Source organism: Mobula hypostoma, chromosome 12 (assembly GCF_963921235.1).
Source record: "Mobula hypostoma chromosome 12, sMobHyp1.1, whole genome shotgun sequence".
Taxonomy (NCBI): Eukaryota; Metazoa; Chordata; class Chondrichthyes; order Myliobatiformes; family Myliobatidae; genus Mobula; species Mobula hypostoma.
In genome coordinates this window covers 55323621-55351402 of record NC_086108.1, presented here as the reverse complement: position 1 = coordinate 55351402, position 27782 = coordinate 55323621, and the positions used below count along the sequence as shown (strand labels likewise).

Sequence of the window (27782 nt, the reverse complement as noted above, 5' to 3'; positions counted from 1 at the left end):
TGTGAATACCACCAATCTTACAGTTGCACTCCAAGCCACACACCATATTGAGTTCTAAATATTTCACTATTCCTTCACCATTGCTAGGTCAAAATCCTGAAACTCTCTCCAATAGCATTGTAGGCATACCTACACTCAAGTACTGCTGCGATTCAAGGCAGTAGCTCATTACCACCCTCTTAATAGTCAATCTGCTAAACCCATATGCACACATTTATATAAAAATTATGCAACTACATTCATTGGGAGTGGTATGTGTCAAACATCCCTCAAATTCCAGTAGAGTGGGTAAAATTTCCTCTGATCAAAGATGAATACTGAAACACCACAGTAGTGGAGTGTCAGATTACGGGCTAGATCATGCTCTCCCAGCACTGCAATCTCCCCCCACCAGGATTCAGCTGGCCTACATGAAGTGTGCTAATCGTACCAGTTCAAAGTATCCTGGACCTTCAGCAACACATATTCAGCAATAGCAGTGGAGCAGTGAGGAGACCTCATTCTCTCACTGCTACTGAGAAACTCGACTGGTAACAAAGCTTCACTCCCAGTTTTGCCAGCAGTAAAAGACACCAAGGGATTCTAAATGTATTCAAGTCCCTGACATTGAGATATTATAACCTATATGGAATACAAACTGAAGAATCTTTATAAACAAAATAAGAACTCAAAATAATTATAACTATTAATCTAGCATCGAAAGCAAAAATAACTTTCTCTTTTGGCCTCCTAATCCCAAACCCAACAATTCCCATCAAAATTAACAAATTCCTGAAACCTATACCCCAGGTTGGGCCACCAGCCTAACACCAAGCTATCTTAGAAAGACTAGGCTCAGTCATTAGCATGTACAATCCAACAACAGAGCAAAATGACAAAATTGGTTCTCTGAACCAGTCAGTAACTTCAGGAATTATCACATTTCGCAATGTATGCGCAAAAATCTAGGTTTTGGTGTCTTTAAATGACAGTAGTTCCGGATTAGATATTAAGCTCCAACCTATAAACCCAGACTTCCTTACATCTGCTATTTACTGCCACAGCTCAATTTCTGCACACCACAAATCACATCTGTTCCGTTTGACCTGCGTTTGAGAAAATATTAAAAACTTACTATGATTAGTTCAAAAGTCTCTGGAAAATCCATCCCTAGACCTTAAAACATGACCCAGTAAACTGTCAGAGATAAAAAAAAACTGGGAGAAATTCATAACTTGCATTGAAGGTTAATTCCAAACCTCAATAGGAGATCAAGTTTTCTGCATGCAGCTCCCTTTGGCTTAAATAGGGTGGATACCAAAATCCTTTCCCATAACATTTGTTTAAAACCAGGGGCATAGTTTTACAATGAGGAGTGGGGGGAGGGTGTTGGGAGTAGGCTTGTGGGGGAGGGCAGAGGGCAGTGGGGAAATCTGAGGGGGAAAAAAAATCATCCAGGTGATTGCAATTTGTACCGTACTGCCTGAGCAGGAGGCTTGGAATTGCCAAGACATCTAAAGGCTATGGAACAAATGCTGATAAATGCAACAGGTGGCTATTTGATGGTTGACATAGAGAAGGTGGTTAAATGGTACATCTAAATGGTTCATTTATCCATTTATCAATGGTCATCTTCCGTAAGGAGATGAAGATCAAGTTGCATATAGTATATACACTTCGATATTAAGTGTGCTTTGAACTTTGTTTCATTACTATGCTGTGTGAATTTACATAAGGAATTCCACATTTGACTAATTACTGGAATTCTTTGAGGATGCAACAATAGGAAAACGCAGATATAATTAGATGCAATTTTACTATGTCCCAAACAGGTCAGAGAACACAGAATTAGGGTAATATATTGGCACAGGCTAAGAATTATTATCAGATGCAAACAGAGTGGACAAATCAATGTACTCAGGTTTGCAGGCTGTGGCTGGTAGAATACCACAAACATAGCTGTTTGTACCACAACTATTCATGAACTACAATCATCAGTTCGGCCAAGGACATCAAATGCCATAATTCTAACTTCGCTAATAATACAATGCTAGGTGGTATCGCAAGTATGGAGGAGGATGCAATGAGGCTTCAAGGAGATGTACATAAACTAACCGAGTGGGAAGGAACATGACTAAAGCAATGCAGTGTCAAAAATATCAAGTTATCCATTGTGAGGCAAAACAATAGGAAAGCAGAATTTTCTGCAGAATGGGGAAAGGTTAAGTAGGATTGATTCAAAGTAACCTAGGTGCCCAAGAGACAAATTGCTGAAAACCAACACACAGGTCAGAGTCATATCATGGAAACAGGATCTTTGGCCAGTCTGTGCCAACCATCAAATGCCCATTTACAATAATCCCATTATTTCTGTTTAATTCACCCACATCCCCCTCAAGTCTCCCCAGGTTCCACAGCATATCTACACAAAATAGGTCAATTAACATATCAATGGACCATGCAGCCACGGGGAAAAACCTGCAAACTCCACACAGACAGAGCAGCAATCAAGTTTGCTTAAGCTGTGTGGCACGAGTTTTGCTGGCTACACTACTGCAGAGCAATCAATTATCAAGGCAAACGGTATGTTGACTTCTGTTACACGAGATTAAAAAACAGGAGTAAAGATGTCCTGCAGTCTATACAGGCTTGCCGACATCACACCTACAATATGTAACTTTGGACTCTTTATTAAAAAAATTATATACTTGAACGGTGCATTCATGGGACAAGCTGCTGGGATGCCAAGTATGCTCTTCGAGAAAAGATTGAGTAGATGAGGACTATATTTTCTTGTGGTGAAAAGAATGAGGGGGACAGATCACTGGAACGTGCCCCGTTCTTACAAGGACCGACAAGCTGGATATAGGACAACTCACGGATCCCAATCCGGGCTCAGCCTCAGAAGGATTGAGATATGGAGAAATTTCTTCATTTAGAGCAGAGGTTCCCAACCTTTTTTATGCCATGGATCCCTACCATTAACCAAGCAGTCATTTGACCCCAGTTGGGAACCCCTGACTTAGAGGGTGTCAATCAATGAAGTTTCGTACTCTGGTATGCAGAGAAGGCTCAGCCACTAAAACATAAATCAATAGATTTCCAGATATTAAAGGAATTGATTAATATGGCAATGATGCTGTAAGAATGGCACTGAGGTTTAAAAACTCAGGCATGATTTTGAAAAGAAGCTGAGCAGGCTTGATCAATAATTTGGCTTACTCCTGCCCCTTTGTTCTCATATTCCAAACTCTTTGCATTATACACATCCAGGGCGATTGCCCTCAACCCCATATGGATTCCGTGTTCCACTCAGTGCACGTCATATCATTTTTTATCCATAAATCAATCTTTAAGAATTGGCCAATTATAGCAATTCATACACAACCAACTGCTATTTATTGTCCTTATCACAGGTCTGAAACATGCAATCAATTTGTGTCAACCACAAGCCTGCAAATGGTACATCCAAAACTGTACTTGTAAAGTATTATAGTAAAATAAATGAGACACAAGGCAATTGTCAAAGACTAATAAATTTTCAACCCCATGATTACAATTTTGTGGCTTTTGTCTGTGCATTAATAACTACTGTAGCAGATCAAATATATCAAAGTTGCTTCATCCAGCCTACATTGTTTTTACCTGAATACTTGCTTCCTTTATCATAGTAAACTCTTTTGTTCAGCTTAAACTGAAGGATGTCAAAACCAAAATGATTAGAGTTCCACACTTGACAATTATATCACAATCAACTGCAGTAACTGCCAATGTTATGTAAAACGTAAATCTATTTTGTACTGCATTTTGTGTCCAATATTCTCACATTCACTGCAAACAAAGCTGAATACTGCATAACAAGCACACACACCTGTCAAAAATTCATCCATTGACGGAAAGAAACTTAAAACTTACTACATTGATAGGTTTGCCTGCTGCTGGAAAGGCTAATATTTATGTCTCACCATTTACTCCTTGAAAAAGCAGTGGATTCCCACCTTCTTAAACTGCCCCAAGTTCCAATTGTAAGGTTCTTCAACAACATCACTAGATGGGAGGTTATAGAATTTTGATCATGACCAAAGAAGAAACAAGTGATATGTCCAAGTTGGCGTACTGGGCAACTTGGAAGGAAATCAGGTGAGATGTTCCTTTGAGCCTGTTGTCCTAACCGATGATGTGGGAGCTGCTTGCTGTGCTCGAGTATTTTGTAAGTGGTGCAATACAGCCATGTTGTTTCTTGATGGGAAGACTACATGGTTTTAAGGCAAGGGACTACTGTGTCATTGAAATAGGTTGTTTTGTATAAATATTGTTGTTTCTTGGTTCAGCTGCAATTATTCAGACAAGTAGAGGATTTTACATCATGTTTCTGACTGGTTCCAAGAAAACGACTGAAGCTAAAGTACTTCCGCAGCAGATCCAGGCAGGTTTCTAAAATATCAATGAAGATGGTTGCTAGATGAAGAAAGAACATTAATGATGGGGTATTTGGCAATTGTGATGCAATTGTGCAATAAGCACAGACGTCTGAACTCTCTGGTTGGAGCTGGAATTTGCCCAATGCATAAAATGAGAATATGATTTGTCACTGATCCCTTCAACCTACACTACATGCAGGTGCTTCTTTCTATACATTTGTGGAACTCCCACCATTGCTACATTTTCATATGACATTACACTCCATTATTTGCTTTTACTCCCTCACATGCCCAAGGAATATTGCTGGCACCACAGTACGGGATACTCATTCTCGTGTGAACAATTATCACCCTGTTGCATTCTGCAGTTCAACAGCTTACTGGAACCATGAACAAAGGTCAAAGTATCAAGTGCAAATTGGATCTGTCTATTCAACCAAACACATAGAATAAAAATACCAAACCTCATAGGCCTTAAAATGGCTACAGCAAGATCAAGTTAAAAATAATACTTCTACTGTTCTTATGCAGCCTTCCAGGATAGAGCATGACTCTTTCATCCCATTTCTGTGGATTTGGGGATTACTGATGAGGCCAGTGCAGAAACCACAGAATCTTTCACAGGAAGTGCCTGACTTCAGAGGCCGATGGGTAGCTTGTAAGCTGAAACTCGTTCTGGTAGACAATGAACAATCTTGAGGCTCTTGATACCATGCTGAAAGTACCCTCTCCATTTGGGTCATGGAATCTGCAGTTAGTAGAGATATTGCAGTTTTGGTAGGCTTTGAGAATATCCATGAATATTTTCAGTTGGACAGATGAAAACAACTTTCCAAATCAGGGCTCCAAATAGTGTCCACTTCTGAAGTCCTATACTACATATTCAATATAGTCAGCCTGACAGAGCTGAATACAACAGGAACTTCAATAATGGAGATGCTGGCTTAGAAGAAGATGTAGGTGTCAATTTGATCATCTTCATAGTGGATTTTGAAGATTTTGGAAAGATTTTAGTGGCATCTTTCAGCATCTGCTATTAGTACACAAGTTTGATGAAGGTTGATATGTTGGAAGTGTTCAAAATGAAGAATGATTGGGTATTGAAGTTTAATTTTTATTTTGATGATGAAATTATGAAGGATAGCATAATCAGACTTTTCCCCCCAATTGCATCAAATCCAATCCTAGAATGACTGACGTTTTGAAATAATTTTTAAAGAATATGCTAATATATGCAAAGTGGGAAAATGTGCTGATGTGAGAGCAAATATATTCCTCACCAAAAAGTATTTAACAGAATGGTGACGATTAGCAACAAATGCTGTCTTGTCAATGACAAGATCCACAAAATAATAGCTTTTAAAAAAAAATGGCAAGCAACAGACTATCATGAACTTTCAATTTATGTTAATTACATTTTCCAAAAGTATTTTAAATTAAGCCAAATAAATAGCTGTTATGAGTTTTATTGTTAAGTTTTATATCAGTAGAAAGACATAATTCTAATTTGGTCAATATGCTTTGTGGTTTATGGTCAGAAAAAGCATTAAACATGTGCAGTTTATCAGACCATTAACCCACTTAGGATTAAAAAATCACTTAGTGAAGCATCACTACAGTTAAATAATTCCATCTGCAGGCTCAAAAGATCATTCAGAGTGTTGAGAGAAAATGGAGGAAAACTGGGATAGAAGTCCACCATAATATTTTCAAGGAAAAACTAACCTCTTAACGCTGCTGCACTCTCTGTAAGAAGAGCCCATTTTTCCCACATCATTAGAAAGAATAGCAGCAATTCAGGAATACAGTATTATTCTCAACTAGAAACCAACTGTTGAGCCCTGTCCAAACCTACAGTATCCTCAGTCAAGCATCTGCCATAAAATGTGAGAAATTCACAATATTTCTTTTTTTTTTAAATCAACAAAATTACTCCATTAGGGAGAGTATAAACTACAGATACTGGTAACCTCTATAGCCAACCTTGTAAAAAGACAGCATAGACAGGTATGTCCGATTCAGAACTCTATACATAGATTGTAATAAAGAGTAAACCATCTACTTGCTGTCTTAACCCTGTCCCTACCACACTTCTGAAAGACTCTTTTAGTAGAGTTTTCAATTCTGCTGGAAAATTCATTACCATATCCCTTGAAACTGGAGTTTTTCCAGATGCCTTCAAAATGGTGGCTGGCAGACCTCTACTTAAATAGACAAACCTTGAGAGTAAGGTACTCACTGACCACTGTTCTACATAAAATCTTACACAAAGTAAGACATAAAGTCTCCTACACAAGATCCTTAAGCCAGTCATCTTCAGCCAACTCTACTTTCTGAATAAGAACAATATTCTAGAAAAGTTTCAGTCAACTTTTAGAGCAAACCACAGCACAGAGATGGCTCTTACCAAAATTGTCAGCAATCTTGATGCCAACAGGGTCTCTGTTCTAATTCTACAAGATCGAAGTGATGCCTTTGACACAATTGACCACAACATACTCCTAGGTTGCCTTGAGAACTGGATTGGCCACTCTGGTAGCACCCTCAGTTGGATTTATCTTGGACAGAAAAAGCTTTGTCTGTCTTGGAGCCAATTTTCTAAGACATACAACATACCTTTTGATGTTGCTCAGGGAAGCTGACCTGGGCCACTACTCTTCTCCTTACGCATGCTCTTCTTAGGAGATGTCATAAGAGAGTACAACCTTGATTTCCACAGTTATGCAGATGACACACAATTGGCTATCTTTGTTGAACCTGATAATGATAATATCCCATTTTCTCTGACTTCCGGATGAGCAGTAATTTTTGAAAACTAAATGGAGGTAGAACAAATACTTCTGTTGGTCCCAAAACCAAAAAGAGATCATATTCTTGATAAGCTTGGGAACTTAGCTTCCCTGTAAAATTAGTAACAAGCCTCGGTGTTATCCTTGATTCAGATTTGAGCTTTAAATCCTAGATAAAGGAAGTGACCAGGGCAGCATTTCTACACTTAAGAAATATTAGAAAGGCATCTGTTTCTGTCATGTAATGAAGCAGAAAAACTAATCCACACTTTTATATTGAATAGACTAGATTACTACAACTTTTTACTGGCTTTACAAAGCAACCTATTGGCAAACTTCAACTTATTTAGAATGCTACTGCTAGATTTTTAACCAAAACCGGGAATGAGACAGTATATCACTCACATTCTAACTACTCTGCATCGACTTCCCATATCTTTTAGGAATTTATTTTAAAGCTCTCTTACCTGTTTTAAAGCTCTCAATGGTCTGGGACTGCAGTACATCACAGAATCAATTTCATTTTATAACCCTGCTTGAGCTTTCAAGTCTTCTTCTGCTGGTCTCTTGAACTTAAGCAATCTCCTCAAACGATAACTGTCAGGTCAGCTTTTTGTAACTACTCTCCTAAACTGTGGAACTCGATATCTAAAACTATAAGTGATGCAGATTTAGTTGAATCTTTTAAATGCCAGCTCAAAACTTATTTACAGTATTTAACCTTGCTTTTGACTAACATCGTGTCATCTTTTATTTTCAGTCTCATTTCATCCTATTGGAAATCACTTTGAATTACAGTGTTTGTATGAAAAGCATTAGATAAATACATTAATAAAAGTTACTTTTGGGAATATGGTCATTTACCTGACAGTAATTTTAATGAATATTTTTTGCAGTAATGCCTTTGTTATCTCCAAATACTAAATGCAAATTCATGCAGCTGATCCAATCAAACAGAAAGTGACAAATGTGGCAGTGTTTATGGGTTAGCTGTACCAGGAAAGTGAAATCTATGTTTGATAACAAATAGATCAAAAGGCCAATTTTTCACTTGTACAAAGACATACAATAGATTTTAGTAAACAAGTCATGTATAACAGCCTTGGCGTAACCCAGTTTCTTAGAACAGACTAATAATTGTGTGCTGAGCCTATTGTATACCTGTGCTCCAGAGCAAGATTGCAGTAATTTGTGGCATCTTGCTCTTATTATTCTGTTATAAAAGACAATTTGTTATACTGAGGTCATTTGGTCTATGGCTAGGAGCATCTGTGGTGTAAACATTTAGAAAGGATCGATGCTAACGACACACTTTTAATACAACAGATCTAATAGAGGAAAAACAGATGAGATTACCAGAAAAAAATAGTTTATTACTGTCACTCTAATGTGATCTATATTTTTAATAAAAGAAATCTAATTTTGAAAAAAAAAGGCTTCATTGGGAATATAGAATAGAAGACAAAATGAAGTAACATACAATGGGAATATTAACCTGAATGAATAATCCACTTAAAAGTTCTACCACAGGAAAGAGGATCGGCTATTTGTCCTTTGTTCCATCATTCAATTAGATCAGGGTTGACCTAATTTTGTTCAAAGAGTTTTCATCTCTCATCCTTACTAAGCTTGGATAAATGAAAATCAATAAAACTGATCTGATATTAAAAACTGACCTAGCATCATATGTCATAAATGAAAGAGAAATTCATGGGTGTGTCAAAAGGTTCTGAACTTAGATTGAACCTAAAATCTCAAGCTGAATTGCTGGAAAATATAGCATGATTTTAGGTTTAAACATTTCAATAAGTTTACTTATAGGGAGTTGTTTCTTTCTTTAAAATTAATCAGTGCTTCAGACTTTCAAAAATTCTTCTTTTTGCATTTACTCTTACCCAACTGACTCACAATTCTAAATCTGTTGTTTTGAACGCAGCTCACAGCACTGCAAGAAATGGCCTACAGCAAAAACCCAAGTTACAAGGAGAAAGCTCATAACAATAAAAAAAATTGAAGAACTTGAAGAGGAGGTCTCTTGGACTGTTGTGCCAGTCCTCCACTCAATTATATCATGGCTGATTTTCTACTACTCTGGCACTCTCCTGTACTATTCCTTGCTGACAAAAAAAAACTATTGATTTATCTCTATTATACTCACTAACTGAACCACCAAAGCCAATTTGGGGTAAGAATTTCAAAGGTTCATTTCTCTTGGGCTAAATAAATGTCTTCACACCAGTCCGGAATAGCTGTTTCCTTATTTTCACACTCAAAGAATCACGCTGCATGAAAACAGGCCATTTTCTCCAACTCATCTATGCCAACCTGCATTTACCCCATCATCCAACACTTGGCCCAGAGCCCTCTATGTCCCAATAATTCAAGTGTCCATCTAGATCTTTGGTTCCCAACCTTTATCGTGCCATGGACCTCTATCATTAACCGAGGGGTCTGTGGAACCGAGGTTGGGAACCCCTGATCTGGATAATACTTCACACGCTGTCAGTGATCCAGTTTTAACTACTTACTGGGTGAAGGTGGGGCCCCACTCATACCCTCTCTCAATCTCTTCTCCCTTACCCTAATTCTATGCTTTCTATCTTACCTACAGTATACACCGCAATTTTATATACCTCAATCATGGTCCCTTTTATTATCCTCTGCTGCAGGGTAAAGAGACTAAGCTTCTTCAGCCTCTCTTTATAACTGAACTACTCCATCCCCAGATGACATCCTGGTGAATCCTCTCTGCACCCTGTCTAGCACCATCACATCCTTATATTTTGGTGACAAATTGGCACACAGTACTAACTGAAGTCCAACCAAGGTCTTTTCCCTCAAGTTGGAACATAACTTCCCCGCTTCTCATTTACTGTCCCGACTAATGCCGTCCTGCTGAAGGGTCTCGACCTGAAACGTCAACTGTACTCCTTTCCATCGGTGCTGCCTGACCTGCTGAGTTCCTCCAGCATTTTGTGTGTGTTTCAAGGCCAGTATCCTAATATGCCTTCCTAACCAAGTTGTCTACCTGCATTGCCATCATTAAGGATCTATGGACTTGTACTGAGGCCACTCTGTTTCTCAGACTCTGCTACCAAAGACAATGTTCAAATATCAGTTTCCTTCTCCTTTTGCCAAGCCAGTTTTGGATCCTGTTGGTCAACTTCTTTTGTGGGTTCTAACCTTTTAAAGCAATCTCTATGTATGGGTCTTCAATAGACTTTACCATGTAAATCACAATTTACTGCCTTGTTTGCATTGATACACCATCACAAATTCAAGGAATTCAGTTTAAGTTGTCATACAGGACCTACCTCTGATTAGTCCCTGCTTTTCTATCTGATCATTAATACTCTATGTCAAAACACATGCATACAGCAATTCCCTACTACTGATGTTAGCCTTGCAGGACCACAGCAATCCCTGCTGGGTTTCTTGAAAAAGTGTGAACCATTTTGCCGTCCTCCAGTAATCCTGTACCTTATTTGCAGCCAATGAAAACTCATGAGTCTCAGAGCCACAGCAATCTCCTTCTTTGCCTCCCTCAGCAGGTTGGTATAAATCCTATCGATCCAGGGAATTTCTCAAACTAAACGTCAGCATTTCTGACAGTTAGAAAAGGGGCTTGCCACCTGCTTGAGTTGAGGACAGACATACATACTGGGCACACACATGGTACACTACCATCATTATGGCCAGTGCAGACATGAGCATCCACACATACTGCAGACATCCCACCCTGCAAAAACTCATTTTAGGGAGGCAGCACCATCAATTTGCAGGAGACTTCCGGGAGAGGTGGGATGTCCGCAATAGAGTGGCTCCTTAGCAGCAGGCCAGCTAGTTTAAATAACGTTAGCTATGCTAATGAATGAATGACACCTGCTAAACTCACCTCAACATGTCTTTCACAGTCTTAACCCACCATGGGCAATAGAAAAGTCATTGTTGCAAACAGCGCAGCGAGCAACACTGTCATTATTTTTGACCCCTATTAGGCAAGGTTACACTTTAGTGTAGTCTGGGGTGATGTACTATTTATATTTTCTTTTTTTTGGAACACTCTCCCATGGCGCGCTCTTGCTCGCTCGCTGTCTCTCTCGCTCACTCTCGTGGTCGCTCTCGCACTTTCTCTCTCGCTTGCTCCCGCGCTCGCTCTCTCTCTCGCGCGCGCTCTCTCTCGCTCTCTGCCTCCCTCCCTCTCGCTTGCTTGCTCTCGCTCTCTCTCTCGTGGTCACTCTTGCACTTTCTCTTTTGCTTTCTCTCTCGCGCTCTCTCGTTCGCTCTCAAAAAAATTGATTTCGGTGACATTGTATATAACTTGCGGGCATCAGGGAGCCACTATTAATATGCGGGAGACTCCCGGAATTTACGGGAGAGGTGGGATGTCTGCAAATTGACTTTGAAAGCAAAGTTTTTATATTTTGATAAATTACTTGACTGATGCATTAGGGTTACCATTTGTGAAATCCCAATAACATTTCTGGCAGATCAAGATGAGAAAGTTGAGACCCGAGGCATCAGGCCTTGTTTTGATAGGTTACAAATATCTCCAACTACTGCAACATATTGAACCACCCAGGATGCTATCATTCGAACATTTTATTTAAGCTTATCCTTCACAAGCACACTGCTTTCAGCCTCTTGAGAGCAGCAAGCAGCTAATGAGGCTGCTACTCTTTCTCGTTATCTTGGTCTTTGCCTAGACTCTGATCTAACAATTTAAGCAGCAACTTTGCTAGTCTGATAAAAATCTAAAGTCAAAATTAGGTCACCAAACCTTAAAAGTAGAGATGACAGCTTAGAAGTGTGTAAGGTTAACTTAGGGCATTGGTTTCATAAACAAATCTTTTCATTAAAAATAAAACCCCATGATAGTATTTAGAATCATCTTTGAGCTTCGGCGTCAAAACACCTACCAGTCCCTAAGCTCATGTGTTGGGTCAGGTTTTGATTTTATACCCAGACAAATGTCTACTCTGAAATGCCATTCAGCTGTATTAAGACACTACAAAAATATGAAAATAACACTTTAACAAGACATCTGGCATAAACCCAAGGATCAAATTCAAAACTAAACAAAGGATATGGTATAAGTACAAGAGCTGTCTTGTAGACTACTCAAAAACCATACAGAGTCTTACTCAGAATATAGTACCTTTCACTCAATCTTCCAAGCTCTTCATGTGTTATAAGAAGATGTAAGTTCCATCTCCGTCAGCCAGGAGACAGAACGGTGGGAAACCTCAACACATTAAACTTAAACACAAGGAATCCTCCAGCAGACTACTAGTTGCTGTTCTATCTCAGTCCTCAAACACGAGGAAATCTGCAGATGCTGGAATTTCAAGCAACACACATAAAAGTTGCTGGTGAATGCAGCAGGCCAGGCAGCATCTCTAGGAAGACGTTTCAGACCAAGACCCTTTATCAGGACTAACTGAAAGAAGAAATAGTAAGAGATTTGAAAGTAGGAGAGGGAGGGGGAGATCCAAAATGATAGGAGAAGACAGAAGGGGGAGGGATGGAGCCAAGAGCTGGACAGTTGATTGGCAAAAGGGATATGAGAGGATCATGGGACAGGAGTCCAAGGGAGAAAGAAAGGGGGAGCGGAGGAAAAACCCAGAGGATGGGCAAGGAGTAGAGCAAAATGGACAGAGGGAGAAAAAGGCGAGAGAGAGAAAAAGAATATACAAATATAATAGTAAATAAATAACAATTGCGGTACGAGGGGGAGGAGGGCATTAATGGAAGTTAGAGAAGTCAATGTTCATACCATCAGGTTGGAGGCTACCCAGACGGAATATAAGGTGTTGTTCCTCCAACCTGAGTGTGGCTTCATCTTTACAGTAGAGGAGGCCGTGGATAGACAAATCAGAATGGGAATGGGACGTGGAATTAAAATGTGTGGCCACTGGGAGATTTTGCTTTCTCTGGCGGACAGAGTATAGGTGTTCAGCGAAACGGTCTTCCACTCTGCACCGGGTCTCACCAATATACAGAAGGCCTCTCACTATACTCCTTGCCCATCCTCTGGACTTCACCCCTCCCCCTTTCTTTCTCCCTAGGCCTCCCATCCCATGATCCTCTCACATCCCTTTTGCCAATCAACTGTCCAGCTCTTGGCTCCATCCCTCCCCCTCCTGTCTTCTCCTATCATTTTGGATCTCCCCCTCCCCCTCCCAAATCTCTTACTAGCTCTTCTTTCAGTTAGTCCTGACGAAGGGTCTTGGCCCGAAACGTCGACTGTACCTCTTCCTAGAGATGCTGCCTGGCCTGCTGCATTCACCAGCAACTTTTATGTGTGTTGTTATCTCAGTCCTGTCTAGTTTGACGTAGCAAGATATAGACCAGTTAAGGGACGTCAATGTCCATTACCATCGGAGGATCAATAGCACCGATACTAAACAACCTCCCCAAGATCCATATAACACAACTGTTAGATCAGGCACGTAGCACATGGTGGTTAGAGAAACAACACTGTTAAGTCCCAGTTAACCTGATCAACACAGCCGACCTATGCCAGGATCTTTCATCTTTAAGAACAGTGACTTCCATGCAATTTTGACGAAGGCAATGCCCAGTTTTCACACTGAGAGCATCTTCCATTTAGCTCCATAACCAGTGAACATCAGGTAAGGCATTCTTGATGCTGTGCGCCACCACAACCCCAGAATTTTACTCTGTCATATATTCTTAGCCAAGTCTCACACTCATTCCACAGATATTACCACAAAAGCAATCTATCCTTGATTCATGTTCAAAAATAAAGGATTTTTAGAGCTGGACTAGGGGTAGCAAAAACTTTAATTGCAGCAACAGCAAGCCCTAAAACATAATGTCAGTCTCATGAAACTGCACATGGCAATGCCATACAGCCTTGCTGTTAGCAATAATTAACACTTCATGTGGCCTCACCCTAACAGAAAATGATTCACTTTGTTCCACAATTTCTCCTTCAGCAACTCTGCAACAAACTGATTTGTTTTCCATTTCCTCAGTTTTACCAAAAGGTTCTTGGATCTGAAAGAGTAACTTTTTTCTCTTTCACAGATGCTGCCTTACCAGCTGAGTATTTTCCACATAATATTGATCAAAAAGTTCAAAGTGGCGCCAATAAGTATGACTCACGTGCAGCTCCGAAGGGAATCATCAAACACAGTGGATTCCAGTTAACTGGGGCAGCTGCTTACCTGGGACAACTCTTAAAGAATAAAACCTAATCAAGTAAACAGCCGGGATTTTCTTTATTTATTTGGGACACTATGCCGCTGAACTAGGACAGGAAACTGTTGCTGAGCAGTTTGTAACTAGCATCAGTCACGTGTACTTGTGTAGTGGATGGACACTACCATGCTTAGAGTGAACAGTAGTTAAATTGTATCAGTTGTGTGCACTTATGTTTGTTATCCCTTTGGGCTGACAGACACCAATTCAAAACTCAGTACAAACTGTACAATTTGTCTTTGATAGTTGGCAAGAAGTTTGTATAAGACAATACAGAACTGTTTTCTTACTGTGGTTTCAAGCATTCTGGTTTGGAAATGCCAGAAACTGCTAGGAGTGGAAATGAAATAATTTCATGACTTCAACAAGTTAAGAACTAAGAATTTGAAGATATTGACAATCATCTTGAATGTTACAATGAAAATGAAGATTATCCATTACTCGCACCGATTTTGTTAATTTACAATCAATCAAAAGAACAAGGCACTGGATGAATCCCTCCACTGACAGATATTAGGAACTAATACAGAGTTTTATGTTTCTGTAGAAGTACTGGTAGTGTTCTAATTTGTTTTGTACTTTATTTAAATACATAATTTGATATTTAGTTAAATGATAGTTTATCCTTTTTTGTACATTTTTAACCATTTCCATGAATTTTTGGTTCATTGCGACAGCTGCTTAATTGGCCCAAAATGTACTGGTCCCAATGTGTCCCAATTAACTGTAATCCACTATAGTCCCATTTAGGACTACTACTGCTGAAATCCACAGTCACAGCCAAGGGTATTTCAGTAAGCAACATTGTTTTAAGATGTTTAAAAAAGGATCAATCTTCAAAAGTTGGCTGTTAGGTTGTTCCAAGCATCTTAGAGAACTTGCCATGGTTCTGCAGACTTTGGCTGTCTTGCTTGCTTCTATTTCCCCAGCTAATCTCAGACAGCCTCAAATGTTATTCAGATCAGGGCTCTGGAGGCCATACCACCTGTTGCAGAATTCCTTGTTCTCCTTTTCACTGAAGATAGTTCTTTATGGTCTTGGTTTGTGTTTGTGTCATTGTCCTTCTACAGGATGAATTTGGGACCAATCAGATGCTTCCATGGTGGTATTGTGTGATGGATGAGAATCTGCTTGTATTTTTCAGCATTGAGGATTCCATTAATTCTGACCAGATCACCAACTCAATTTGCAGAAATACAGCCCCAAACCTGTAGGGAATTTCTGCCATGCCTCACTGTTGGCTGCAGACACTCATCCATGTAGTGCTTTTTATCTCTTCTACAGACAAACTGCCTCATAGCCAAAAATACCAAATTTTGACTGGTCAATCCAGAGCACTTGCTACCATTGTTCCAGCACCCCAGTTCATGTGTTTTGTAGGTCAGTTTCTTGGGTTTGTTTCCACTTCAGAGGAATGTCTTTTGGCCAGAAACTCTTCCACAAAGACCACTTGGAAGAGTTTCTTCCAAGTGGCAAGGCTTGGTTTCTGGCAAGCCTTCTCCAGACTGTAGAGGGGTGTATTTGGGTTCCAGTGGCTTCTGAGAGTTCAAAGGTAATAGTAGTGCTGGATTACTTCTGATTCAGTAGGTACGTCAGTTTGATGTACTGTACCTCTCATCTGCTGCACTCATTCTTCTGACCTGATGCTCTGGTTCCCATCCCCCAGCCAAACTAGTGTAAGGGTTTCTTCTTTTATGTTACTGCTAAGGTGAATAAAATGGTTTCTCTGATCTGTTAATTGCTGAGACAGTGGTTCTCTATAGCAGTATGTTTGGGTTATAATTAGTGATAACTGGACTTGTATTCATTTGCTAACCAATTGGGATAGATGTTATACTTTCTGTGTGAAAGCTGTCAGTTTGCATGGGCTTGGAAGAGAAGGCATGAGGAGGATGAAGAGAGCAGACGTGGCTTGAGGAGACAGCTGCCAGATCCGCTGGGCCTGGGCTCGGGGTGAGAGCCCAGGGGCCGACTAGCGAAGGAGGATCAGCGAAAGGGAGTCCATGAGCTCCAACATTTGTGCACTGGACATGTTGATGAGATTATCGGCATCTTTTACTTGTTTTCTTTTTCTTTTGTTTCTCTACTAACCCCATACTTCAATATGAAATCTTAATCGTTTAACCTCACATTGTAGACAGAACGTTATTTCGGGGTACTGATGTTACACAGGGGACACAACACGCAGCATCTACCCAAACAAGAGTGCTAAAGTTTGGTCAGGGAGGGGGAGCCACCCCCGAGATCATGCCACTAGATGCAACGAGTCTTACGCTAGTTTAAGCCCTCTCGAGTAGCACCAGCAAACCTCCCAGTCTGGGTATTTGTTCCCCTCTCAGTTTAGTTGCAACCCATCTTACTTATTTCAATATGTCAGAGATCAGAGATGTCCCCTTTTTTCAAGGAATAGGGTTTCCTTCCTCCACCATTAATGTCGCAAATCCTCCATTTTCTGGACATCTGCCCTCACTCCATCTTCCCACCACCTTAACCATCTTCCTCTTGTTCTTACCTACCACCCAGGAGCCTCTGAATCCAGCACATTTGCTGCAACTTCCGCCATCTTCACCTCCCACCCCCACTCTCTGCTTTCTGTGCGGATCGCTCCCGACACTTGTCCACTTGTCCCTCCCCACTAATCTCCCTCCTGGCACTTATTCCTGCAAACGGAAGTGCCACACCTGCCCATTCACCACCATTCAGGTCCCAAAACAGTCCTTCCATGTGAGGGAACTCTTCACCTGCAAGCCTGCTGGGGGTCATAGCCAGTGGTCCCGATGCATTCTCCTCTACAACAGTGAGACTCGCCAAAAATTGGGGGACCAATTTGCCGACCATCTTTGCTCCATCCACAACAAGCAGGATTTCCCAATGGCCAACCACTTTAACTCCAGTTCCCAGTCCAACACATTGATCCATGGCTTCCTCTACTGTCACGAGGAGGCCATCCTCAGGTTGGAGGAGCAACATCTCACGTTGCAGTTGGTTAGCCTCCAAACTGATAGCATGAACACTGATTTCTACAACTTCTGGTAATTTCTTTCCTTTCCCTCTGCTTTCATTCCCCACTCTGGCTCTCATCTTACTTCTTCTCCTCCTCTCCTCACCTATCACATCCCCGTGGGGGCCCTCCTCCTTCCCTTTCTCCCATGGTCCACTCTTCTCTCCCATCAAATTTCTTTCTCTTTACCTTTTCCACTATTATCTCCCAGGTTTGTCCTTCCTCCCCAATCCACCTGGCTTCACCTTGGAGCAGTACTTCTTCCCCTTCCCTCACCTTCTTATTCTGCTTTGTCTCCCTTCCTTTCCAGTCCTGACGAAGGGGTTCAGCCCGAAACATCAACTGTTTCTTCATTTCCATGGATGCTGCCTGACCTGCTGAGTTCCTCCAGCATTGTGTGTGTGTTACTCTGGACTTCCACCACCTGCAGAATCTTGTGCTGATATTTTGTAGATTACACATCAGCTATTTTTCCCCAAACATAGTACTAAATTACTTAGGACAAAAAGAAAAGATTTTTGCCTCCTGAATACTTCTGGGTTTATCTTATAGATTTCGGGCTGCTGATCATGAAAATCACCATGAAATTACAACCTGGATCTACCCAATCCAATTTCCTCCACTGTCAAACCTGCACCTTTGCCTCTCACAACCATCTGCCTTTCCATAAAAAGCTTATCCACAATGCAAGACCTGTTTCCTACATTCCAACCTGGCACTCAAAGCCGTATTTGTTCCGATCTGTCAATCAGCTACTTAACTACTGCTCTCCTTCATGAAAACCACCCATGACCTGGACCAACCTGCCCACAACTCCAGTGTCCTTTGCAGCAGCAAATGATCACAACTATATTTGTCTCTGCGATGGAACTGTATAACTGTATGCTGGTATTACAATGAACAGCACACACTCTATACTTCTGATCAAAATGATTTGGCACCTCTAAAGAATTGCAAAAGAAATGGTTTGAAATTATGCTGTGCCTGAAAAGCTTAAATTATTTGAATCTCATTGAATGTATGCATTTATGGCAAATGTTCACATAATAAAATTCATGAAACTAATTTCATGCCAGATATTACAATTATAAATTTAACTACTTCAGACACAAGGATGGCCTGAACCTGTATAAATCGAATATAAACACACTTGTCAAATCAGCATGACTAAAACTGAACCTTCAGTAGGGGATTTTATTAAAGAACATTGCAGTAATTTTTTTTGTATTGAATTTTACAGGATCAGCAAAACAAACATGTCCACCAGGGTTTTGTTAGTATTTGTGCTAAGTAAGCATCTTCCCCACCTTGGGTCATCTATCCTAACTTCTTTATATTACTCTGAAGACTTATTTCAATATATAGGGAAGTGAACATTCTCTGGATTTGTTTGGCATTTAAATCGTATCACATCCTATTTAATTGTCAAATTTCTTCCATTTTATATATTTAAGAGACACAGCATGCAATAGGCCCTCCTAGCCCTTTGAATCATGCTGCCTGGCAACCCCCGATTTGATCCTAACCTAATCTTGAGACAATTTTCAATTACTGTAACCTACTAACTATTCTTTGGGCCATAAGAGGAAACTGGAGCACCTGGAGGAAACCCATGCATTCTACAGGTACAACATACGGACTACAGTACTTACAGAGCATGGCAGGACTGAACTTTAACACCCTGAGCTGTAATGGCGTCACACTCACTGCTATGATAACATGGTGCCCGTGTGTAATTTATAAGAAAATTGAACATGAGGAGATGAAAATTTCATCTGACAGGTAACAAAATAGCAACCTTCTGATGCCTTGATTTATCACTACAATTTATAAAACTAATATAGGAATTATTCATTAAAAAATGCGCACCTCTATTTTGCATGTTCAACAAATGTGAATGTAATAGATTGACTGAGTGCTCACTGAATCCAGTCACTCATTTGATTACCTTGCGATAAAATGAGACTCAAAGAAATTTCCTCAACGGAATTCAGGGATATGAGGATCAGACAGAAAGGTTGCCTATACATTCTTAGTCACAACCTTACTGAATGGTTTAAGGGAATAGGATTCTGAAAAGATGAAGTGGTAGCTCTTCTCCCCACCCCCCCCCACCCAAATTCAGTGCTTTTATAGGCCTCTAATTTATTGCTAAAACTACAAATTTAATATTAAAAATCTTATTTAAGTGAACAAATGAACCAGAAGCTTTATGTTGTTGTATAAACGAATCATTCCACTCGAACAAGGAACATGAAATAAAAGCAGAATTGGCTATTCAGTCATTCAAATTTCTTCACCGTTCAATAAGACCATGACCAATGAAATCATATCCCTGCCCCATCTCCTTATTATGTGATTACTCTAAGCGAGTCTGGAAAGGGTTAATTGCACCTCCCTTTTGAAGATGCACTACCAGTGCAAAGAGGAAGAAAATCTTACTCTCCTAAAGTCTTCCAATAAAATTTCCTAAAAGCCTTTTTGGCTGATAGTATCATCCAGACTCAAGGGTAGATTGACTTTGGCTGAGATTTCAAAAACGAAAATATACATGATTTCTCAAAGCAATTTATACTTGGCTTAATCCCACAATCACTCAATTGGTGGTGTAAACTTAAACTTACACTTGATAAATAATGTTCCTTCTTTGGTTAGTTTTCACAATTTGAAGAAATGGTAGAAAAAGACAGCTTAATATATAGCCAGCGAGGACAGCCAAGGGGATAAAAACTAAACAAACAAATAACTTTAGGTCAAGAGTAATGTTGAAATGTTATTTGAATAAATGTTCGATGAATCACTACAGTTTAGTTATGAACATGAGTTTGGGGATACATTTGATGAAATATGATACTGAAACCTAAAAAACAGAAAATAAAATAAGAAGAAAGGTATTAGAAATTCACTGATTCCCCATGTAGCACAATCATACAAGCCATTGATTTATTACAGTGCTGTTGGGTCCTGGATTGCAAACAGCCCCACACTTAAAAAAAGACAACTGCTAGGTCTGTGTGCTACTGTGCTTGGAACGTAATATTAACCCTTGCCTTCTGTTGTCTCTCCAGAGGCAATGGAACAATACATGAAATGTAACAATACATGACTCACTGAACCACCCAGGCAATATGCAGAGGCTGCCCATGAGGGCAAGCTAGGGTGAGTGGTACAGCTGCTCAACACTAATACATGGTGCTCAGAGATGCTTTCTGACTGGCAAAATGATCGTAGGCCTTCGCAGCACTGCCTTTACATGGGGACAAGTTTACCAGTGGTTACTTGCCTTTAAGAAGGTTCTCACAGAGTCATTTGTGTGCTGGGGAGCACTGTGCAGCCAAAGAAAAAGGAGTATTTGGCATCACATCCAAAAAGGTGTGAGAAATTCTAGAACCTGGGCAACATATAGAGCAGCTGCTGTTAATTCTGAGCAACACCCTCACTCAGTAAACTACCTAGGCCACAGCTGTGAGCACTGGATTTCACAGGTTAGTCACCAAACTGCTCATCCTAATTTGCCTAATTAATATCAGATCTCCCAGACAGCTTCCACACATTACCTCTGTGCTTCACTCCACAATGAACCACATGGTGATGAGATCATTTTAACCGTGGGAGCATGAGCTAGCAGCTAACTCCTCACTAACTTCTCGGCACAGCAATAGAGAGGACAGGAGACAGCAGTCTGTCCGAAATGCATCTCTCTTTACATAATGTTACAATGACTCTCCCACCCCAACACCCCCCCACCCCCACACACTGTTTCCACTGATAAACTAGCTCTCGGGGAATTTCTATGTTCTAATATTCCAGAGAATTTCCTTTCTTTCTTTCACAAGCTGATGGCAGGCATGAGATTAAAATAGATTATATGGTCGAGTCAGTCTGTGAGATTCAAACCTGCATATAGAAATCAAGCAACGAACTGGAGAGATATTTTCTTCATGCCCAATTGATCCCTCGCAAACTAAACATGTACGTGGTGGTAGCAGAGATAGTTCTGATGAGGGAGAATTTAAGCCTTTAGGGGGCATAAATTAGTGAAACAAATCACACAGTGATAGATGAAATAACAGCTAGATTTTTGACAAATATTTAAAGATCAAAAGTAGTAGCTTCCATTGTGTATACATTACAATATTCCTTGTCACCACAGTAAATAGAAAAGATTTTTTTAAAAATCAGGAATGATGGTCAATATATAACAATTTACTATTACATAGTTTCATCATAATCAAAAACTTTGAAACAGCCCTTGTAACCATTTGAACAAACACTCTTCATATCTTAAGGTTCAAAGTAAATTTATTATCAAAGTACATACTGTATACTGCATTGGATACTGTTGGGGGGGGGGGGATGACTTACCTGGGACAAGCTGCAGTAGCCGGATCTCTGGCACTGGGTCTGGCTCTGCAGTGCAGAAGGGAGGGTGGAAAAAGAGGAGAGCGGTAGTGATAGGGGACTCAATAGTTAGAGGTGCAGATAGGAGGTTCTGTGGTCGTGACAGAGAATCCAGGATGGTTTGTTGCCTCCCAGGTGCCAGGGTCAAGGATGTCTCTGATCGATTGCATGACATTCTGAAGTGGGAGGGTGATCAGCCAGATGTCATGGTGCACATCAGTACCAATGACATAGCAAGGAAGAGTGAGGAGGTCCTGGAGAGTGAGTATAGAGAGCTTGGTAGGAAGTTGAAAAGCAGGACCTCGAGGGTGGTAATCTCAGGATTGCTACCTGTGCTAGGTGCCAGTGAGGGTAGGAATAGGATGCTCTGGAGGATGAACAAGTGGCTGAGGAACTGGTGTAGGGAGCAGGGTTTCAGATTTCAGGATAATTGGGACCTCTTCTGGGGCAGGTGGGACCTGTACAAGAGAGACAGGTTACACAAACTACAGGGGGACCAATATCCTTTCAGGGAGGTTTGTTAATGCTATTGGGGGGGGCTTTAAACTAGATTTGCAGGGGGATGGGAACCACAGTACCAGAGCTGACAGTGTGGCTGGGGTGAAAATAAATTATGTTAAAAGTTCAAGCAAATCCACTAATAGAAAGGTTGTGGGTGGTGGTAAAAATCTTCTGAGGTGTATATATTTCAATGCAAGGAGTATTGCGGGGAAGGCGGATGAGTTGAGGGTGTGGATTGACACGTGGAATTATGACGTTGTAGCAATTAGTGAAACTTGGCTACAGGAGGGGCAGGACTGGCAGCTTAATATTCCAGGGTTCCGATGTTTCAGATGTGATCGAGGCAGAGGAATGAAAGGTGGGGGAGTGGCATTGCTTGTTAGGGAAGATATTACAGCAGTGCTCAGGCAGGACAGATTAGAGGGCTTGTCTACTGAGTCCTTGTGGGTGGAGCTGAGAAACAGGAAAGGTATGGCCACATTAGTGGGATTGTATTACAGACCACCCAATAGTCAAAGAGAATTGGAAGTGCAAATCTGCAGAGAGATAGCAGGCAACTGCAGGAAACATAAAGTTGTGGTGGTAGGGGATTTTAATTTTCCATATATTGATTGGGTCTCCCATACTGTTAGGGGTCTAGATGGTTTAGAGTTTGTAAAATGTGTTCAGGAAAGTTTTCTAAACCAATATATAGAGGGACCAACTAGAGGGGATGCAATATTGGATCTCCTGTTAGGAAATGAGTTAGGACAAGTGACAGAAGTCTGTGTAGGGGAGCACTTTGGTTCCAGTGATCATAACACCATTAGTTTCAACTTGATCATGGACAAGGATAGATCTGGTCCTAGGGTTGAGGTTCTTAACTGGAAGAAGGCCAAATTTGAAGAAATGAGAAAGGATCTAAAAAGCATGGATTGGGACAGGTTGTTTTCTGGCATGGATGTGATCGGTAGGTGGGAAGCCTTCAAAGCAGAAATTTTGAGAGTACAGAATTTGTATGTTCCTGTCAGGATTAAAGGCAAGGTGAATAGGAATAAGGAACCTTGGTTCTCAAGGGATATTGCAATACTGATAAAGAAGAAGCGAGAGTTGTATGACGTGTATAGGAAGCAGGGAGTAAATAAGGTGCTTGAGGAGTATAAGAAGTACAAGAAAATACTTAAGAAAGAAATCAGGAGGGCTAAAAGAAGACATGAGGTTGCCTTGGCAGTCAAAGTGAAGGATAATCCAAAGAGCTTTTATAGGTATATTAAGAGCAAAAGGATTGTAAGGGATAAAATTGGTCCTCTTGAAGATCAGAGTGGTCGGCTATGTGCAGAACCAAAGGAAATGGGGGAGATCTTAAACAGGTTTTTGCGTCTGTGTTTACTAAGGAAACTGGCATGAAGTCTATGGAATTAAGGGAAACAAGTAGTGAGATCATGGAAACTGTACATATCGAAAAGGAGGAGGTCCTTGCTGTTTCGAGGAAAATTAAAGTGGATAAATCCCTGGGACCTGACAGGGTGTTTCCTCGGACCTTGAAGGAGACTAGTGTTGAAATTGCAGGGGCCCTGGCAGAAATATTTAAAATGTCGCTGTCTACAGGTGTGGTGCCGGAGGATTAGAGAGTGGATCATGTTGTTCCGTTGTTTAAAAAAGGATTGAAAATTAATCCGGGAAATTATAGGCCAGTAAGTTTAACGTCGGTAGTAGGTAAGTTATTGGAGGGAGTACTAAGAGACAGAATCTACACGCATTTGGATAGACTGGGACTTATTAGGGAGAGTCAACATGGCTTTGTGGGTGGTAGGTCATGTTTGACCAATCTACTGGAGTTTTTCGAGGAGGTTACCAGGAAAGTGGATGAAGGGAAGGCAGTGGATATTGTCTACATGAACTTCAGTAAGGCCTTTGACAAGGTCCCGCATGGGAGGTTAGTTAGGAAAATTCAGTTGCTAGGTATACATGGAGAGGTGGTAAATTGGATTAGACATTGGCTCGATGGAAGAAGCCAAAGAGTGGTGGTAGAGAATTGCTTCTCTGAGTGGAGGCCTGTGACTAGTGGTGTGCCACGGGGATCAGTGCTGGGTCCATTGTTATTTGTCATCTATATCAATGATCTGGATGATAATGTGGTAAATTGGATCAGCAAGTTTGCTGATGATACAAAGATTGGAGGTGTAGTAGACAGTGAGGAAGGTTTTCAGAGCCTGCAGAGGGACTTGGACCAGCTGGAAAAATGGGCTAAAAAAGTGGCAGATGGAGTTTAATACAGACAAGTGTGAGGTATTGCACGTTGGAAGGACAAACCAACGTAGAACATACAGGGTTAATGGTAAGGCACTGAGGAGTGCAGTGGAACAGAGGGATCTGGGAATACAGATACAAAATTCCCTAAAAGTGGCGTCACAGGTAACTAGATCATAAAGAGAGCTTTTGGTACATTGACCTTTATTAATCAAAGTATTGAGTATAAGAGCTGTAATGTTATGATGAGGTTGTATAAGGCATTGGTGAGGTCGACTCTGGAGTATTGTGTTCAGTTTTTGGTTACCAAATTACAGGAAGGATATAAATAAGGTTGAAAGAGTGCAGAGAAGGTTTACAAGGATGTTGCCGGGACTTGAGAAACTCAGTTACAGAGAAAGGTTGAATAGGTTGGGACTTTATTCCCTGGAGCGTAGAAGAATGAGGGGAGATTTGATAGAGGTATATAAAATTATGATGGGTATAGATAGAGTGAATGCAAGCAGGCTTTTTCCACTGAGGCAAGGGGAGAAAGAAACCAGAGGACATGGGTTTAGGGTGAGGGGGGAAAAGTTTAAAGGGAACATTGGGGGGGCTTCTTCACACAGAGAGTGGTGGGAGTATGGAATGAGCTGCCAGACGAGGTGGTAAATGCGGGTTCTTTATTAACATTTAAGAATAAATTGGACAGATACATGGATGGGAGGTGTATGGAGGGATATGGTCCGTGTGCAGGTCAGTGGGACTAGGCAGAAAATGGTTCGGCACAGCCAAGAAGGGCCAAAAGGCCTGTTTCTGTGCTGTAGTTTCTATGGTATATGTCACCAGATACAATCCTGGGATTGATTTTCTTCCGGACAATCACAGTAATTACAAAAAGCACAATAAAACCAATGAAAGACCACACCCGAAAGGATGGACAACAACCAATGTGCAAACAACAAACACTGCAAATACAAAAAGGGGGGAGAAAAGAAAGTAATTTCTGGTGCTGTAGCAGCATCAGCACACGACTTCAAGGCAGATGGTCCTGAGTTCAAACCCAGCCGGGTCCCAGCCTGGGCAGTAGCAGTATCTGCGTGGAAGAAAGACCTGGCAATCTACTTCCGTATCTTACCATGAAAACCCCATGGACCCTATGGTCCATGAGGTCACGAAGAGTTGGACTCGACTTAACAACTGCACAAAAAAAATTAATTTAAATCACTTTGGAGAGATTTGTTTTCACAGGAAGTGTCTTTCTGTTGATCAGTGTCATAAAAAGCCAGATTAAATCCACTCTGGTTCAATGTTGTAAAACAATAAAACATTATAACTTCTGGGGGGGGGGAGGGGGTAGTGAATACTTTTTATAGGCACTGTATATGCAAGTTGAGGCTGGGGGGTGGGGGGTGAGGGGAAGAGAACATCTTTTCTATCACTTCCTCACAAAACTTAACATCCACATTGGACAAAATAATACACTCAAAGGTAATAATATTCACATATGTAGCTGAAGAACATTTTATCCAGAATTAAACAGAATTTGGAACTTAAGTACCCAGGAAATGAAAGTCAAGGTAAATTAACACAAAATGTTACTGAAGCAAAATTTTTAATTGGTAAAGTTGTACAAGAACCTTTAATTTTTCTCTTGTAATTGAAATCATTGTTCAAATCTGTATGAAATGCACCTCTGTAAATATTTAGTTTCCCCATTAACAAGGATTCCTAACTATTTTTAAAAAGATCTTTATTTAAATTTGTCCAATAGCTGACTGTTTCTTCATCTGCATCTGAGTATGACTTGTTGCTTCACAAATTTAATGCAGCCACAAACTTTTCTAACGCTCTGAAAATGTTTAAAAACTAATGGACCCAAAAATCTCATGGAAGCTTCAGGGAACAGTAGATGTGGCGTGGGACAGAACTTTCATCTAGGCTATGTCATTAGTTATAACAAACCACAATTCCAGAATTATGTCCTGGAAATACAGATCCGTTATTCCTTGAAAATGACAATACAGATAGGGTAGTAAAGGCGGCATTTAGCATATTGGTCTTCATAAATCAGGGCACAGAGTACAGGAATAACACACGCAAAATGCTGAAGGAACTCAGCAGGTCAGGCAGCATCTATGTAAAAGTTAAAGAAGTTGACATTTCAGGCCAAGACCCTTCATCAGGAATGTTCATTGATTGCAAAGTGTTTTGAAGACATTGGTAGGACCAAATTTAGATAATTCTGTTCAGTTCTAGTCACCTACCTACAGGAAAGATAGATGCTCGAGTGCAGAGAAAATTTCAACGATTTTGTAACTTTAAAACATAAACTAATTCAAAGGAAGAGAAGGGAGTCTGAGAAGGTTGATCAAATTTCATGTTTACTTTAAGCAAGGCATGCACATACCACGTGGCAGTGTGATGAAGTATGCAATTTACTTCTTTATACATATAATATATGCATGTTACATGTACAGAATACATGAATGTAAATACACACACACAATACAACTACTATACACAGACGTCCACAGTATAGTAAACTTTAGATTGTCCCATTTAGGCCTAAAGATTAATTGTTGAGGAGGATTTCTTACTCTTGTGGGATAATGTCTTTCCTGACAAGGGGGTGGAGGTCATTGCTTGGCAGGTGAGATTTGCGACTGAAGCAATCTCAGGTTCTACAGCGTCCTCCATAGTGGCTGTAGGAGTTCATTCTGAGACAGTAGGAAATGGTTCTGACAGTTCAGGATACCTTTCTTCACTTTCCTTTCTCTTCTTCTAGTTTCTGCATCTTGATCTTGGGAAGGTGCATTTAGATCACTGGAATATTCTCTTATTAGTCCATCTATTGCTCCCTTTACAATCTGATCTCTCCTCTTGGTTTCCACATCCACAACATCATCTGATGAATCCTCTGTTTCCTATTTCCATTGACTACTTTCTTTTTGGCCTGCCATTCATCCAGCTGGGCTTTGGTCTTTGCATACAATAACCTTAATGCACGCAGAATAGATTCTGGTTCTTTATACTCACAAAAGTCGAATGCTTGCAACTTTCCTGAAACTCCTTGAACTCTCTTCCAGCTTAAAACCAAGTTACATTTCGCAAGTAAACTCCGGCTTAACCTAGCAGAAGCTTTTTCAGATATGTTGCCTACAAAAACTGTTGTTTTCTGATGACTGCTTTCATTACTTGCACAATTCCTCTGAGCAAGATCCTTCCTTGGTCCAATATGCTTTCCGAAACCAG

General features: G+C 40.5%; 1 protein-coding gene across 4 annotated transcripts in view; it reads right to left on the bottom strand.

Moving 5' to 3' along the window:
- Positions 1 to 27782, bottom strand: part of pde4ba (phosphodiesterase 4B, cAMP-specific a) — a 620756-nt gene that overhangs the window by 514456 nt on the left and 78518 nt on the right. Inside the window, exon 1 of one of the 4 annotated variants that reach the window (XM_063064160.1) lies at positions 14321 to 14348. The exons of the other annotated variants lie outside the window; for them this stretch is intronic. The gene's annotated coding sequence lies outside the window, so the exon portion shown is untranslated. Of the gene's footprint in view, positions 1 to 14320; positions 14349 to 27782 lie in introns of those variants that run through there. 4 annotated transcript variants of the gene reach the window in all.